This window comes from Peromyscus leucopus, chromosome 2, assembly GCF_004664715.2.
Source record: "Peromyscus leucopus breed LL Stock chromosome 2, UCI_PerLeu_2.1, whole genome shotgun sequence".
In the NCBI taxonomy this organism is placed as follows: Eukaryota; Metazoa; Chordata; class Mammalia; order Rodentia; family Cricetidae; genus Peromyscus; species Peromyscus leucopus.
The window spans coordinates 35,563,232-35,582,060 of record NC_051064.1 but is presented as its reverse complement, the minus strand read 5'-3'; the positions used below and the strand labels follow the sequence as shown (position 1 = coordinate 35,582,060).

Below are 18,829 nucleotides of genomic sequence, written 5' to 3'. Positions count from 1 at the left end.
ATAATGTAAGAACAGAAGGCTGCCATAATGCTTTTTACTTGAATGACTATCCATTCTCTTCTATTAAGTAGTTTATCTTCTACTTTGTCTCATATTTGATAATTCAATAGTAAATGTTTTTATTGAAAGTAGAGTTCTTCACTGAAGGGAAGAGAAATTAAATTGATTTATTAGTCAAATTGATAGTTTATGTAGGTAAAAACAAATTTAAGAGTTATATTCTATACAAAGTGAGGTGAACAGAGCAGGGGCATAGCTGTGTGTTGAATGCCGGTTTGGCCCTCTTCTCTACTGGAGTCAATTGAACACAATTTACAAAGTTGGATATAAATATATAAGGAAAACTTCTATATATGTCTTCAAGTTTTAAAGTGAAAAACAGTGCCCTGACTATGATGGAGCAGGAAGATTTTTAGTATTGATAGACCAGAACCAAACCTTACCATAGCTCCGTTCACTTTGATGACTGGTGATTTAGTACAATTTCCAACTGGAGTTTTTATAATTTCCAAACGCCTGCCTAATTGAATTGCACATTGCATTTGTGTAACTAAAGCAGCTCACAGATGACACTCTATGACAAATGGGCTTGAGTTTAAGTAAAAATTAAGACGATACTTCCTTCGTTTATTACTTCCAACACGCAATCCTCTTCATTTCTGGCTAAGAGGACTTGAGATTGCGTGTTCAGAAATATATGCAAAATTCTCACATCTCTCTGCTTTGGCATGTAGCCAGCCAACCTTGATTTGTCATCTGATGTCACACAAACAGGGGCCCAGAGCACCCAATAGTCAGAAAGAAAGGAGGCCATCTTCTCTTATATCTGGTACTTGCACTAAAGGGCTCCTTTTTTTGTGAATTAGGGAAATGGGACAAGTATTAGAGGTTACTCTCATACAGCTTCTACAGTAGACTTTCTTGAAGTACTTCCCACAGTTGGTGTGGAAATAGGCTACCAATGCTACCCACTAACTGCTTCAATCAAAATGTGTTAAGCACCTTGCACAGCCTTGGTGCAGTGGGAAGGGGCTTGGACCTGCCTAGGCTCAGTGTGCTGGGCTCTACTGACTCCCCATGGGAGACCTCGATTTGGGGGATGTGGGCATGTGGGGTAGCTTGGAAAAGAGGGCTGGGGTGGGAGGAGGGAGAAGGGGGGTCTGTGGATAGCATGAGGAGTGAGTAGAAAATTTCTTAATAAAAAGAAAAGAAACGTTACCAAAAAAATGTGTTAAGCTACCACTCTTACTTTCAGATATCATGCTAAACATGGAACAGATTTTTTTAACTGATTGGACAAAATCCTTCCCTCTTATAGTTTATACTCTATTAGAGAAGACAGACACAAAGAAAATGAATATACCGATAAATGCACCCTATAATATCAAGACATGAGAAAAAATAGTGTTGCTGAGAAAAAGGAAGGAAAAGAAGACACTGGAAAACAAACCTGATTTTATCGGTTCAGCATGACGGAAGTAACACATACTGCTCAGGATTCTGGAATTAATGTCCTTCCCCCAGTAGCCATTTGTAACAATGTTTTCAGGTTGTAGTATATAAGGTTTTGTCTTAGTTAGGGTTTCCACGGCTGTGATGAAACACATGAACAAACCAATGTGAAGAGGAAGTGGTTTGTTTCATCTTACAGCTTGCAGTATGTTATTCTGGGAAGTCAGGGCAGGAACTGAAGACTAGAACTTGGAGGTAGGAATTGATGCAGAGGTCATGAAGGAACACTGCTTACTATCTTGTTCCTCATAGTTTGCTCAACCTGCATTCTTATGCAATCCAGGACCACCAGCCAAGGGACAGTACTCCCTCCAGTGAGCTGGGCCCATAATCAAAAACAATGCCTCATGGGTTTGCTTGGCCTCAGGCCACCCTAGTGAGAATATTTTTTCAAGTGAGATTCCCCTTATCCCAGATGACTCTGGCATTAGTCACTAGGGGTCTAAATAGTCCCTCTTTGCCTATCTCTCTAGCTTCATGTCTTGCCTCAACTTGTTACCATCTGTTCTTTCCAATACACTGAATTTCTTGTATTTGCCCTCAGGATGCTGTACAAAGTCCTGATTCCTTACTGTCTTCCAAAGCATCAATTTCTTTTCTCATTTCTCCCTGAAACTAGAGACACTTACTTCATCATCATCCACAGCTCACTTAAGATATTGGCATATTAGTATATGGTTTCTACCATATGCAACTAAAAGAGATACGAGTAGTTCTACTGGAAATTAGTGATATGAGTAACAGACCCTACCATGAGGACTCCACCAAGTTGCGTGAAGAATTTTTGTCCTCATATGGGGAGCTGACTGGTGCCTCTAAGAAGCATTGGAGCCACTAATTGGAGCAAGTCTCAGGATGAAGCTTGAGAAGTTAAGATGGAAAAATGTCATAAGCATCATTATTTCTAGAAATCACAAATAATCGACAAGATTGAATAAATCATATGTTACCATAAAATAAAGGTGTATAGCTGTGATATTCTGCTTCATAGATGTTCAATCCATAAAATTAATTCTACCCCTGCTCCTATAAACTCTCCTAGAGAGCATAATGTAGTGCTTGATTGTTCATTTGTTTGTTTTTTCCCTGTTCTCAGTGTACACACCATGAACATTATTTGACATCATGAAAAATATAGAGAGTGTAAGCAGCCATATTGTTGAGATTTCATGGTATGGCTTCCCTGTCATAACTAGAAGACACACCTCTTGACACATCCTGGTCCTTAAACCTTAGTTATAGAGTTGCTTGCACATTAATCAACTTGGACTAGGCACCTCACAGTCAATTAGTCTCTGCAATATTACCATTCGTGGGGTTCTGTAATGGTTTCTGCTGCAAAAAGAAGCTTCTATGATGAGGAGATAGTTACACATATCCATGCAATTTTGACACCAGTTGACAACCATTGTGCATGAGGAAAATATCATGGAGCCACAGCCCTAGACTAAGCAATTAATGACTTCTAAGAGGAGAATTAGTCTTCCCCAGGTATGAAACCATTGTTTGATTATCCAATAGGAGTAGTCATTCCTAAAAAAATTAAGTAATAATAAAAAACAAATTCAGCAAATTCTATTTACATATTTTATTTTCATGTGTGTAACACTAATTTTAAAATGCCATATATTTTAGAAGGAGAATGTTGGGAGGAGACATGAGGATTGAAGAACAGAGATGGAGGAACACAAGAAAATTATATAATATTTTAATTAAAAACAAAATTTAAAACTATATGGAGGGAATTTTAAGAAGACCAATTGGAGGCTCTAAAACAGAATCTAGTGTCTGAAGAGACTTTAGAAATCATCTGTCCTGGATTCCCAAACAGGATTGGAAGCCCTCTAAAGAGATTTCTGTCTCATCCCATACTGTCAACTATTTCCTCAGACTGGGCTGGGAAGATGGCTCAGTGAGTACAGTACTGATGTGCAGGAATGGGGATCTGGATTCAGATCCTCAGCACCTAGATAAAAGACAGCACATCAGCAAGAAGAAGTGCTAGGGAACGTGGACATGGACCTTTTCATAGCCAGCTCAGTACAGACAAGCTTGTGAATTCTAGAATCAATGAGAGACTTGTCTTTAAAAATAAGGTAGAAATAAGATTTTAAGGCATCTAAGGTCACCTTCTCGCCTCCACATATAGATGCATAGGTGAATGTACCTTTACACATGCATACACATATGCACACATACAGTACACATATATATATATACACCATACAGATGCACACATAAATAAATGAATAAATAAATAAATAGATAGATAAATAAATAAATGAAATCTTTTCTAAGACCAAGATCTCACTAGCACGCCAACTCTTACTATAAAAGTATCTTTATACAGACAGGAAATGTGACATGACATCATGACATCAACAAATAGGGCCAGTTCTACCTTCCGATCAGTATAATCCTTGCTCCATACAGCATTTTACCTGTTTATGTTTCTTACGCATTTTTTTTTTCTTTAGAACTTAAATTCCATTCAATGTGGATTTTTTTCTGAAATGTCTAGAGCCATCCTTCAGAATCTTATTGAGGATTTAGATCCTAAGGGAGGGGGCTGGGTAAGCAGAGAGGAACAGGTCTCAAACACTGCTCCACAAGGAGCAGGAATTCAAATATTCATTAGTTGCTATGGATGATGTCCTGTGGCACAGTTAATACATGCTCTATTCAACAGCAGTGAGCTAATGCAGTTACCTGGCAGCAACGCATTTCCAAAAAGGCCGGCTCGCTTCTCATTGACTATTGATGACTGCAGCCCAGGGGGAAGAAGAACATTCATAAACATCAATCAGGGCAGGAGGCGCCTTCTAGTCTCTTTTAAAGGAGATAATGTATGTGAGAGATCTTTTTCAACTGTAAAGCGGTACACAAATGTAAAAAATTTTTACCATTGTTTTAAAAGGGAATTGGAATAACATTAGTGTGATTCACTTTCAACTTTGTCATACAGCCTACTCACTAGTTACCTATCAAGTGGACTTGGTGTCAATTTTCATTTTCTACACCCAGACATTCCAGAAAGTTGTTGTTTTTAATATGAGTCATATTTATGACATTTATTTACTTATTTTTTAATTTTATTTTATAACTTAATTTAATTTTACATATCAGCCACAAATGCCCTTGTTCTCCCCGCCCCCCCCCCCCCCCGCCGCCTTCTCCCCAGCTTACCCCCCCATTCCCATCTCCTCCATGGCAAAGACTCCCCTGAGGATTGAGTTCAAGTTAGTAGATTCAGTCCAGGCAGGTCCAGTCCCCTTCTCCCTCCTCCCAGGCTGAGCTAAGTGTCCCTGTATAAGCCCCGGGTTCCAAACAGCCAGCTCATGCACTGAGGACAGGTCCTGGTCCCACTGCCTGGATGCCTCCCAAACAGATCAAGCTAATCAACTGTCTCACCTATCCAGAGGGCCTGATCCAGTTGGGGGCTCCTCAGCCATTGGTTCATAGTTCATGTGTTTCCATTCGTTTGGCTATTTGACCCTGTGCTTTTTCCAACCTTGGTCTCAACAATTCTCGCTCATACAAGCCTCCACTTTCTCACCAATTGGACACCTGGAGCTCCACCTGGGGCCTGACAGTGGGTCTCTGTATCCGGTTCCCTCAGTCATTGGATGAGGTTTCTAGCATGACAATTAGGGTGTTTGGCCATCCTATCACCAGAGTAGGTCATTTCAGGCTATCTCTCAACCATTGCCAGTAGTCTATTGTGGAGGTATCCTTGTGGGTTTCTGTGGGCGCTCTAGCGCCCTGCTTCTTCCTATTTATTTATTGATCACAACTTTCAAAAAACAATTACTTTTTATTTTTTGAGGATATAATATACTTACATCATCCCCCCTTCTCTTTTTTTCTCTAAACTCTATGTACCTCCCCCTGATCTCTCTTTCAAATCCATGACCTCTTTTCCTTTAATTGTTGTTACTTAGATTATCATCATGTTGGTATATATGAGTGTATATAATTATATAAATACAGTCTTCTCAGGCTGTATAATGTTATTTGTATGTATATGTTTCTAGGGTTGACCATTTGGTATTGGATAGGCAATTGGTTCTTTTTTCAGATGAATAGGATTTCTCTCATTCTGAGCACTCCTAAGTTGCCTGTACTTCTTTGCCTAGGGTTGAGGTCTTGTGAGCTTTCCCCCATTGATGGTAACAAAACTGTTTTTAAATAGGGAGGTTCAGGCTTGCTGTTTTTCTGCACAGGGTAAACTTCTATCTCCAAATTTTTAACAAACAATTCTCATTGGTATTTCCTCAATGCATGTTTTATTTTAAAATGATAAGGAATATAAGATATGCAAGATAGAATGAATTATCATCAATATATATAAACACCTAATTTTTTTTGAAGAGGAAGCTCTAAGGCTTTAGAGCTACTGCTACATGTTAGGCATTCCTAGGAGCTAGATTTATACTATCTTAATCCATCCTTATAAACAATCCTCATTCCATTTTAGGAATGAGCAAGCACTGAAAAGCAATCCTGAAATTTAGAAGCTGATAACTGGCCCCTCCCATTTTTCCATATCTAGAAGTATGCATAGCTGAAATGTATGGATGAAAGCCAAGCCACCATTCAGGAAATACCCTTACAGATGCTCCCAGAAGTGTGCCTCACTGATTCTATATGACATTTTCATTTGCTATTAACCATTTTGCTGATAAAATGCCATATATTATTATCTAAACATTTACCTAGTTAAATATATCCTGTGTTTTACTCTAGAAGCAAAATACACAGTTTTTTATTTGTTGCTGGTAACATTAGTGATTGTGTTTTTCCCTTAAAAGTAAAATTTAAGAACCTGAGACACTTGAAGCACATATTATTATCCATTCTTTTGTGGGACCACTGGTGGCTTTAATGATAAGGAACAGAGAACAACTGAGTGTGGGGTACTCATCCCCAAGTGATATCGCTACAGCACTATCTCTGCACCTAGGTTCAGGGAGCATCATGGAAGAGTGAGCAGAAATGTTATAAGATCCAGAGAACTAGGATATGTGTTGTGAGATAATGTCTTTCATATATGACAAGAAGCTGCACCCATGAAATCTTAACAGCATTGTCTAAACAATACCAGTATTAATTGACTATACAATGTGAGTGGGAAAAATTTCATAGGTCCTATCCAGTGGTCTCCTTAAACATATGTGAAATGTGAATAACACTAAATGAACTCAGAAAAACGTGTGTGTGTGTGTGTGTGTGTGTGTGTGTGTGTGTGTGTGTGTGTAAAATAGTAATAATTAAAGAAGAACAAATCGTGAAGTTGAGAGTGAGTGGAGAAGGACATGTAACTAATAATTAAAGAGGAAGGCAGCAGAGTTTAGAGGGAATGTGGAGGACCAAGGAGGAGCTGAGAAAGAAAAAGGATGAGTGGAAATGATGTAAACACAGTGCTCATATGAAATTCTCAACAAATAATAATAAAATGAAGCATTTAAAATATTTTTATTTATTCCTTGAAAATTTTATACATGTATACAATGTAGTTTTTTCTTTTGCAAAGGAATATTTTTTAGATTATAATTGCATCATTTCCTTTCCTCTCCCCAAAGCCTCCTCGCTCTTTTTCAAATTTATACTCTATTTTTTCATTAAACATTGTTACATGTATATGTATGTGCATATATATTCCTAAACAATAAATGCATTTTTAAAAGGCTGAAGACTCGTGTGGAAGTATTTCATTACATAGTCACAAAATATTAGCATTAAAAACATGTACTTACATCCACTCAACACAGAGAAACAGCCGTGTGCCAGTGATAAGGATCAGTGGTAGGTCAGCCTTTGGCTCCTAGGTGATTAGTACCCAATGGGCATCCATAGACTCACCAGTCCACAGAATTATAAGCATACCACTCACAAGGGAGAGCAGAAATATCCTCAGCAACAAGGGAGCTGGCCTTGAGGGAGCATGTGGTTTGTAGTAGATATGAAGAAGCTATAGTCTTAGCATGTGATCTCATTTAGTTCAAAAAACAACCCTGAAAATTACCTACATTTTATTGATAAGAAAAACACAGAGGTTGTGTGGAAGAGTCAATGAATCTGGAAAATCAGTACGTACTATTAGTCTCTTTCATGAGGAGTAAAGTAACATACTATGAAGAGAGGAGGAAATGCTTACTGTCAGAGCACATCTTAGTCATGTCCCCAGAAAACAATGAGCATTGAAGTCCATCCCTCAATAGCTTGGAAAGTAACTTTTTATAAGGTCATTACAGGTGCCATAAGTTAAGATAAAGTCATTCAGGTAGCTCATACCAGCTTTGCCATACCCATATAAACACAAAAACCAAGGGGCACCAACCATTTGCAGGCAAATCTCCACAAACTAAGAGAGTGCGTGGGATATATTTGTCCTCACAGCTTTTGAAAGAACCCAACATAATAAGACCTTTCCGGGAAAGTCAGAAAACATATTTCCATTATCCAAGCCACCTACTCTGTGCTGCTCTGTTATGGCAGGCCCAGCAAATTAAAATAGGGCCCAGCATGTCGATTTTGCTGTATTCTGTGAAGTGGTATTCCAGAGACATTGCATATCACACTAATTAGCATCAGATGAGGGAAAAATTGCCTTTTAAATTTTCAGTTATTGGGTGATTCAGTGGATAAACAAAGCCAATATTAAAGATGAAATTGTAATTTATAATTAAGTAATACAATTGAAATATAGTCAATACTCATCATCATCATCATCATCTAATAGTTGTATATTTTAAATCTATCATGTCTGCATGATAGAAATAATACAGAAGGATATGATTTTGCCTCTCTCTTCCAAAATGCACAATCAGGGACACAACTTGTTAACTTGAAATCAACCCTAGTAGGATAATTTACACCGTGAAAATCAGCAAATGCCACAAATATGGGCTTTATTCCCTAGGGTTGTTTAATATTGTCCAGCACAGCATCAGCTTACAAAGACTAATGGCTCATCTAACATGGCATGTGCTTTTTCTCATTGGCTTCAGACATGTCTTCATGGTGACTCCCATGCATTTCTGGTTCATCTGTCTTTCTTTTGACTTAAAGACCACTAAGTGACTTTGGTCTTTATTTTCATCTTTCTCAGTATGGCCAGATTTTTTTCATCCTGATTAAGCTGGGTTGCATATCTTTGTGAATTAATGATTGATAAAGAAAAGATCTTCAGCCGGGCGGTGGTGGCACACGCCTTTAATCCCAGCACTCGGGAGGCAGAGGCAGGCGGATCTCTGTGAGTTTAAGGCCAGCCTGGGCTACCAAGTGAGTTCCAGGAAAAGGCGCAAAGCTACACAGAGAAACCCTGTCTCAAAAAACAAACAGAAAAAAAAAGAAAAGAAAAAAAGAAAAGATCTTCAAATGATGGTCATGCTGTCATTTAACTCCCACAACAGATTGCAAAAGAGAAAGATTGCTGTATATATCATTCTGTATAAATAGAATGCTGATTGGCCATGCAGGAAGTATAGGTGGGACAAGCAGGGAAGAGAATTCTGGGAACAGAAAGGCTGAGTCAGGAGACTCCAGCCTGCCACCCAGGGAGCAGCATGTAAAGGCAACAGATAAAGCCACAGAACACGTGGCAACATATAGATTAACAGAAATGGGCTGAGTATAAGAGTAAGAGCTAGACAATGATAGGCCTGAGCTAATGGCTGAGCAGTTTAAATAATATAAGCATCTGTATGTTTATTTTATAAGTGGGCTATGGGACTGCCAAGGCTTGGCAGAAACTAGGGAGAAAAACTCTAGCTAAAAAAGATACTGTTTACAAATTACAGGAAAATAGATTTTCTCTGTAGGTTCTGAGCCCAACTCCTCTGTGTCCCAAACTCCCTTCTGGTTGAAGAGGACTCCTAGTTGCTCTTCTTCTTAAGCTCATAAGTTTGTATGAAGTTCAACCCCTATGAAGGCACTTTGTAAATAAGTTGTGCATATGGCAGATAATATTATTATTAAAGGAAACATAAAATCTTTTAAGTCATATCTGTGCATGTTTCCAATAAATCAAATATATGGTTGTGATAGTTTGCATTGGAAATTAGGATAAAAGCAAAAAGTACCATATTTTAAAATATTTATTTTGTGCTGTGTGTAACTGATTCATTTTCACAGCAGCTTGAAATGATCTTATTACATATTGAATGCATATAATTAATAAATAATAATACAAATGTAAGCCAATGAAAACATTGTATTGTTGTAGTACCGTTGAAATATAAACACTTAGATGCAGAGAACAAGCTTCATGGTAATTATATTTGCCATTAAATGATAACATCCAATTGGTATCTAGTCTTCAGCATACAAATAAGCGTGTAATACTGCAAATACACTCTAATTACACGGCTGTTTGTCTTCTGTAAAAGTAATAAAATGAACTACTAGCAGTGTTGCAAATTTCAATGAAGAATTTCATTCTGACTCTAATGAAAGCTGCTAGGTGAAGCTTATGTCTTAATATCGTTCTGATTCCTATCCTCAGTCCCAATGATCTGACTACTTAGTTCCAGGCGTCAAATATTCTATTGCAATATTACTATCATTATTGACGTTGTTACACGATGAGATTTGACCAGATATTCTACTGAAGCCTGTATAAATCTTAATTGGAAATTGAAGCAAAATATATATTTGTCTGACAGAGTTCAAAGAAAGCTACTAATTTCTCCACTTCAAGCCTTTGGCAGATAACTTTATCATCTCAACTCTTTACTCAGACATTTATTTAAAGCCATAATTTTGTGGTTATTTTAGACACAAAATAACATGCATCTTTTAATTGAATTTTCATGTTGACATTCAGATATTCAGAACTTGGTACAGTAACTTAAAAATGATCTTACTGTATTTCGACTGGGTGTAACTTAGTAAATATAATTTTATATAATGTGCTTTGATTATATGCATCCGATTCTTCCAGTGCTTCTCAGATTCATCTCCTTCCTCATTCACTCAATTTGGTGATTTTATTTTATTTTCTGTGGGAATTGTTTAAATACATTCATACCAACTTATGCTATCCAAATATTCTTGGATATGTGGGTAGTGGCTGACTATCTACTGGATAGTGGTTGACTTACCAGAGACAACACTCCTAAAGGAAACTAACTCTCTCTATCCCAGCAGCTACTAAACTGCCAGTAGTTTCATGGCTAGGAATGGTATTTCATGCCCAACTCCCCTATCCATGCTTTGATTTGATTTGGCTTGAATTTGCATAGGTTTTGTACACACTGCTGCATCCAGAAGATTCTGTTTCCTTATAGTTATTCACCACCTTTGGCCTTTACACTCTTTCCACCCCTTCTTCCACAGTGATCCCTAAGCCTGGGGAGGAAGGGTACAGTAAGTATGTTCTATTTAAGGCTTAGCAATCAGTATTCTCTTATTCTCTACACTGTGGTCAGTTGTACATCTCAGTTTTAATCATCATCTATTGCAAATAGAAGCTTTTCTGATCAGGGTTGAGGTATGCATTAATCTATGGGTGTAACAATAAGTCACTAGGAGTTGTTTTAATATTGTGTCCATTTAGCAGAATAATACTAGTAGGTTCTCCCCTAGAGCCTATTTAGCCATAGGTTGTTAGCACAATAATGGTTCCAGCTAATGGTTTAATCTGGTGGGATATGATTTAAAGTCTATCAGAAAGTGTTCAGTTATCCCTGTGATATCCATGCTTCTATTGCATAAATGATCATGTCTTCCCAGGCCAATTATTATAGTAATAGCTGATGGATTCACATCTGGGTAAGACTGATGATTATTTTTCTCCTCTGGTAGCATGTATCCAGTACTATAAAAGCTATCCACTATTGTTTCTTGGCCTTTTGGCTAAGATCAAGTGTAAAGCTATCCACTATGTTTCCTGGTCAGTACCAGCTAGATTTCTCTATTTTCTATGACCCAACCAGGTAGTGTTTTCAGCAATAGGGTCTTGCCATCAAGTTCTCAAGAGTAACCAAGAACATTGGTGTTGCCAATAACCTATATTGCTTGGGAGTCTACAGGACCTAACTGACCAACAAGTCCAAAAGAAGTAACCTACTCTTGTAACTAGGCTTTTTACTTTTTATTCTTTGGTATCTGGTAGGGCATTATTGCCTTATTATAGAGTAGCTCCATTTTAACTCTCTCTCTCTCTCTCTCTCTCTCTCTCTCTCTCTCTCTCTCTCTCTCTGTGTGTGTGTGTGTGTGTGTGTGTGTGTGTGTGTGTGTGTGTGTGTATGTGTGTATGTGTGTGTGTATGAATGTATTAGAAAGCTTCCACAGTAGAAGTTTTCCATATGACTTTTCCTTTAGGGTTACTCTCCCTCTATTGTCTCCTCTACCATCACCTCCTCTCCCTAATTTAACACTTGTTTCATTATTCCCTTTTAGTTCTTTATACCAGAGTATTTTATCTCTTGCTTTGGGATGTTCTGTATGCTGTGAATGTGTTGCTCTGATTGGTTGATAAATAAGATGCTGATTGGCCAGTAGCCAGGTAGGAAGTATAAGTGGGATATATAGGTGGGATAAGCAAACAAAAAGAATTATGGGAAGGCAGGAAAGCTGAATCAGGGGAGACGCCAGCCTGCCAACCAGGAAACAGCATGTAATGGCATTCAGGTAAAGCTACAGAACATGTGGCAACATATAGATTAACAGAAATTGGCTGAGTTTAGATATAAGAACTAGTCAGTGGTAGGCCTGAGCTAATGGCCAATCAGTTATAAATAATATTAAGTCTCTGTGTGATTATTTTATAAGCAGGCCATGGGACTGCAGGGCCCAGGCAGGACTGGAGAAACTTCTAACTACACCCTCTCAATATATGTGTTTCATTTGAAATATCATAGAGATCAGAAAAGCATTTATGGTCTGTGTGGAAGAGCTTGAAAGTATTTTAAATAAATGAATAAGTAAATGAACAGTTACATCATTTAAAAACCCCTACTCATTCCTTACAAGTAAAGTCAAATACATTTGTCTATTTTGTTTTCATTAAGTAAATAAATATTTGTGAGACTTTTCTACACAGGATAAACAGATGTCTTATACTCTGAGTCCTATAACATTGAAGTGTACAAAGCACTATAGTTTTAATAGAGACTCCCTGTGATTTTGGCTTTAAGGGTATACCTATTAAAATAACAACACCCATCAAATGACCTAGATGTTAGTCAAGAAAAACTAACATTAAGAAGTAAGGTAAGATGTAATGGCATGGGTGAGGGAAAGATATCATCTTCTGTGGTGGTATTGTGTCCACCAAAATATTGTGTACTCTAATAAAAATATCTGGGGTCAGAGAACAGACAGCCACTAGATACAAAGGCTAGAAAATGGTGGCACTCACACCTTTAATCCTAGCATTAAGATAAGAGATACTGTTCAGGTGAGGCTGAAAAAATCAGCTCTAATTAATAATAAACCAATATCACTGAGGTAGAATATTCTGGTAAATATTTCCTCAGAGTTATCACCCAAAAACTGTCATCTAGGTGTACCAAGGCTGCATCTCAAGCTAGTAACAAAATATGGAAAATAATGTAAGCGTCTCTGTGGTGGTATTGTGTCCACCAAAATATTGTGTACTCTAATAAATTTATCTGGGGTCAGAGAACAGACAGCCACTAGATACAAAGGCTAGAAAATGGTGGCACTCACACCTTTAATCCTAGCATTCCAGAGATAGAAATCCCTCTGGCTCTCTGTGAGTTCAAGGCCACATTGGAAATAGCCAAGCATGGTGACACGCCTTTAATCCCAGAAAGCCAGCCTTTAATCCCAGGAAGTGGTGGTAGAAAGCAGGAAGATATATAAGGCGTGAGGGCAAGAAACTAGAGGCATTTTGGCTGGTTAAGCATTTTGGCTGGTTAGGCATTTGGCTGGTTAAGCTTCAGGCTTTCGAGCAGCAGTTCAGCTGAGAGCCATTGGGATGAGGACTCAGAGGCCTCCAGTCTGAGGAGACAAGACCAGCTAAGGAATTTGCAAGGTGAGATAGCTGTGGCTTATTCTGTCTCTCTGACCTTCCAGTATTCACCCCAATAACTGACCTCGGGTTTGATCTTATTAATAAGACTCTTTAAGATCCCTGCTACAATCTTCTCCCACCCCTTGTCACATGTGGCAGGTGGGAAAGCCAGCCTCAGGGGCTCAAGGGCAGGAGATCTGGTCCAGCACCTCACCAACTGCAGCACTCAGGAGAGTGGGCCCTGCATCTCACAGGGACAAAATAGCAGAACTGGCTCTGGTGTTATGGGTGCAGATGAGCTGGCCCCAAGGGCATGAGAGCGGGAGAACTGGCCCTGCTTCTTGCTGCCTGGTGCAGTGGGTGAGCTAGCCAGGGAAATGCTATAGAGCTTGTCCTGATGGTGTTGATGAGGGAAAGATGACAGGCTAACCAACCCAGTTTTCCCTTCAATGGGTGTGCTAAAATAAGTATAGCCACAGAGGTTAGGTATCAAGTAAGGGATTGAGCTGGGGCAAAGGGAAGATTTCCCCCAAGGAAGAGGAAATAGAATATATAGTAAGAGAAGGAAGGGCTGGAGCTAGAGGATTAAATAGGGATGCAGGTGGATAAAAGCAGTGAAAGAGGGGATATGGAGAGGGACAACTAACACTGAGGACCACTTGATTGGGTCATATGGAAACCTACTACTATAGGAGCTTCCTAATATAAACACATGTGAAAGAAATATAAATGGGGTTGCCAAATAATGCCGGAGATAATGCCCAAAGTAGACATCTTTTATAACCAATTGAAACCTCCAGTGCCAGGAATGGGTTACATCAAGTTGAGTTGTTGGCCGGAGGGGTTCCATAGAAACCCCCAAATGCCTTAAGCTATTGACAAGTCTATTGATTTCTCTCTACAAACTGATGATAAGGTCCTATTACTGAAGACAACACTTACATATTTCATTGACCCCAGAGAAGTTGAGCTGGTGCTTAACGAGAGCTTTTATCCTTACCAATTACTGTTCATGTTACTAGAATATACTCTGCATGTTACCAGAGGAGAAGGGTAACTATCAACCCAGCTACAGACCTATCCTACAATGGTGATCTGTCTATACAATATTCTGGTATAATAGTGACCAAATTCTGTGGTAATAAACAACCACTCTCTTATTGAATTTAAGGCTCACTCCACATATGGAACACATTTGAAACTACTCGAGCAACCAAGAACCTTAAACTGGATAGGCTATAGGCCTAGGAGAAACTCAAATACTATTGTTCTTCTAAGGTAAAATAACAATGAAATATCTCCTGTGGACATTCTTCTATATCCATACATTAATGCCTTGCTCAACCACCATCAGAGAAGTTCCCTCTTGTGCCAAATGGGAACAAACACAGGGACTCATAACTAGACAATGTTCAGAGACTGAGAGGTTTTCGAAAACTCAGTCCTAAATGGAATGCCTTCATCAAATGCTTTCCCTCATGTCAACTTTTCAGCCAACTGTGGTGATATTATGTCCCCCAAAGTATTGTGCACCCTAATAAACTTATCTGGGGTCAGAGAACAGAACAGCCACTAGATATAGAGGCCAGAAATGGTGGCACACACACCTTTAATCCTAGCATTCCAGAGGCAGAAATCCACCCGGATTTCTGTGAGTTCAAAGCCACACTGGAAACAGCCAGGGTAGTAACAAGAGCCTTTAATCCCAGGAGGTGATGGCAGAAAAGTATTTAAGGTCTGAGGACAAGGAACTAGAGCTGATTAAGCTTTCAGGCTTTTGAGAAGCAGTTCAGTTGAGATCCATTTGAATAAGGACACAGAGGCTTCCAGTCAGAGGAAACAGGAGCAGCTGAGGAATTACAAGGTGAGGAAGCTGTGGCTTGTTCTGCTTCTCTGATCTTTCAGCATTCACCCCAATAACTGGCCTCAGGTTTGATTTTATTAATAAGACCTGTTAAGATTCATGCTACAGCCGACCTGAGCAGATCTTGTCTGCTGGACCTGGGGTATGAGGACCTGAAAGAATGGAATGGACTACAGTCAAATGCTGTGGACAGCCTTACTTCAGTTTCAGTGTTCTTTATTCACGGATGTAACAAAGAAAGCAATGAATGACCTAAGGAAAGTTGTTTGAGTGCAGAAAAACATGATCAGAAAAATGTATAAGTAAACAACAGTAAGTACCTACTAAATATTAACAGAGCAGCCCTTTCCCAGAACTTTCTCAGGACAGACCAATTTAAACACAATTGTCTTATAAATTATATCTGGAAAAGCTGGAAAGGAAGGCAGAAGGCCATATCCAGATTCAGGGTACATTGACTAAATTGCGTTCTATAGCTATGTTCTGACATCCAACAGGAATAAACATGTCTTATGAGTTGAATGTAAGTGTTTGTCACAAAAGACATGAAATCACATTCAAGAATAATTCATGGAACAAAACACACCTGAGGTAAAAGGATTTCTGCCTTTTTCCTGGAGCCTCTCTCATGGTTCCTCAAGGCATTGTTCACCATGGGTCATTCTTTTGACCCTGCTCTGACTCCCTCGGGACACAGAGAATTATGTACCTATGCAGAAGAGGAGATGGAAAGACTGTAAAAGCCAGAGGATATGGATGACCCCAAAGGAACAATGTCTTCCAGATATAACATTACTGATGGATGTATGAGTTCACAGATGCTATGGCAATATGCTCAAGCCTGAACAGGTTTAAGCCTGATGGGGTGCAAGTGCTGAAAACGGGAAATGGACGTGGGCTCCCACCCTTAACCAAGAGGCTAACTCTAATTGACAGTGGCTTGCGAAGAAAAATTCATTTTCTCCAATCGAGTATCATTGGTTATATTAATCAAACTTAAGGGTAGGTCCCATGCCCAGCAGTAGATAGCCAACAAAACAAACTAAATGGTATTTTTGTAAACATTTTGTCTCATATTTCTTTGCTTAGTCATTTTTCACCAGAATGATTTCCTATTTTGTGTTTGTATGGTGTGTGGGTGTGTGGGTGTGTGGGTGTGTGTGTACAAATGTATGTGTTTCTAATGTTTTTTTTTTTCATTATGGATTGTTTTGTTTTTTGTTTGTTTGCCTGTTAATTTACTTTCTAAAGAGATAAAGAAAGAAAGGATGTAGAGATGGGAAGGTAGGGATGTGGGAAGGATCTACAAGGAGTTGAGGAGGGGAAACCAGGATCAGAATATATTGTATGAAAAATATTTTTCAATTAAAACGAGAATTAAAGCAATGGGTGAGATGGAGGAAACAGAATATTTCAAGTTTGTTGGGGATATCTCATGGCCTGAGATAATTATTTTCTGGATACTTCCTCTATGCTATTTAGAAATGAACAACAAAGTTAGTGACAATAATTGCATATAATATTTTACTTCTCTCCCTTAAGGTCATTTATTCCTATGGCAATAGAAACAAATGCTTATCGAGGTACCATTAGATGCTTACATCTATAGTAGAAAAATAAGGGGTAAACTGGGCAGTGGTGGTGCACACCTATAGTCCCAGCCGTCAGGAGGCAGAGATAGGAGGATCTCTGAGTTCAAGGCCACCTGATCTATAGAGTGAGTTTTAGGACAGCCAGGGCTACATAGAGAAACTGTGTCTTGGAAAACAAACAAACAAAAAAAGATAAGGAGTGAGATAGCTTTTCCTGGGTTGGACAGATGATGGTGCAGATACTCAGGCACAGAGTTAACTGGAAGCACCCTGAATCTCAACATCTGTCAGAGAGTAATACGTCCAGATCTTAGAGTAGATCCAAACTCTGGCTTTTCAAGAATATCTCTGATTGCTTTCTCTTTTAAAACCTACCTTAAAATTTCCCATTCCTACAAGATTTCTTATACATCTTGAAAAGCCTACACATGCAAGGTGACTCCAATTTGGCTCAGTTCAGTTAATTGCTTTGATGGCCATTATTTGTCTACATAACGCTCTGTACCTTACAGAGTACAGAATACTAGATAGCAGACTTTGTTGTCAGTATGTTATTTCTGGAGTTCATAGGAGAACTGGTGAAAAATTGGATAATATTTAAAAACCTAGAAAAAAATCACAGAAAAGGGATCCTGTGTGGCAATAAGGAGCTTTAGAGATGGGGATGGTAAGACAAAGGTGCTACGAAGAGGAAAAATTTTTTTTAATGAGGAGGATTTAACATGAAAAGGCAGAGAAAAGGCAATATAAAGGGAAGGAGAGAGGAAGGGTAAATAAGATTAAAGATGTTCAGAAAAGCCATAAGGAAAATATTATTTTATAAGCTTAGTTAAAATACATTGATTGTGTGTGTGTGTGTGTGTGTGTGTGTGTGTGTGTGTGTGTGTGTGTGTGTGTTGAATGAACTTACATCTCTTAGGGAGACAATGGTGGATTGTGCAACAAAATCCCCAATGCCAAGTATAGGGAATCTCCCTTCTAGTTGTTTGTCAGGAGAGTCAAAGAAACTCAAAATAGTATAAGCCGTTGCCATTGCCCTTGGTTGCCTTCAGAAACTGAACATAAATCCACATTGTTGAAGAAACCTTACACTTTCAGACACAGGACTTGGAGGAATCAAGTGGAAACTGACCTGGTAGTCTGTTCACTAAAGAATGAGTTTCATGGTTTCAGCCGATGCTTTGAAATCTGCCTAGGAAGAAAAATAATCAATAGTCATATCCAGCTATAAAGCCTGTGAATCACAACTATTACAAGCATGGCAAGATATCCAGTGAAGTACAATAGTGACACTTATATGTTGAAGGCAACAAGCAGCTGGACTTAAAGCCTACTCAATAGGTATGAATTCAATACTGGTACAGTAAACTAGCCAGCTCCCCAGGGCTGGTGATTTCATGGACCTTCGAGGAGAACTCACCACTGCCACTTTCCTCAACCACTATAGTTCCTAACTGCATTCTAAACACATATTTTGTGCCCACAGGAAAGTGTGGCTCTCACCTCTCATCAAAGAAGTTTCTTTTTGCAGGAGGTAGAAACCATTCCAGCTACCAGTGGTCAAAATACAAGGATAACTGACTGTGGGGCATCCAACCCCAAATGATGTATCTACGACACAATCCCTACACCTGAGGCTCGGGAAACATGACAGAAGAGAATCAGGAAGACTGTTGAGAGCCAGAGAACCAGAATGTCCATTATGGGACAGTGTCTTCTATAGATGACAGGAAAGCTGCCCCCATGAAATCCCAATAATGTGGCTCCCTAAACAAGTCCTGCATAAAAAAATCACTGTTTGAGATGCCAGTGAGGATGGGGGAAATGTCAAAAGACTCTACCCCATATGAAGAGTTACAAGCTATCTGTGGCTGCTAA

The 18,829-nt window shown here is 38.9% G+C and overlaps 1 long non-coding RNA gene across 1 annotated transcript; it reads right to left on the bottom strand.

Annotated features, from left to right (window-relative positions):
* Nucleotides 1–1,212: 1,212 nt before the first annotated feature.
* LOC119087384 lies at nt 1,213–18,145 on the bottom strand. Its single transcript, XR_005090805.1, has 5 exons — nt 18,084–18,145; nt 15,946–16,068; nt 4,222–4,276; nt 2,264–2,373; nt 1,213–1,591 (listed from the first exon to the last, which is right to left on the bottom strand). It is a non-coding gene; the product is annotated as an uncharacterized LOC119087384 (long non-coding RNA).
* Nucleotides 18,146–18,829: the final 684 nt, after the last annotated feature.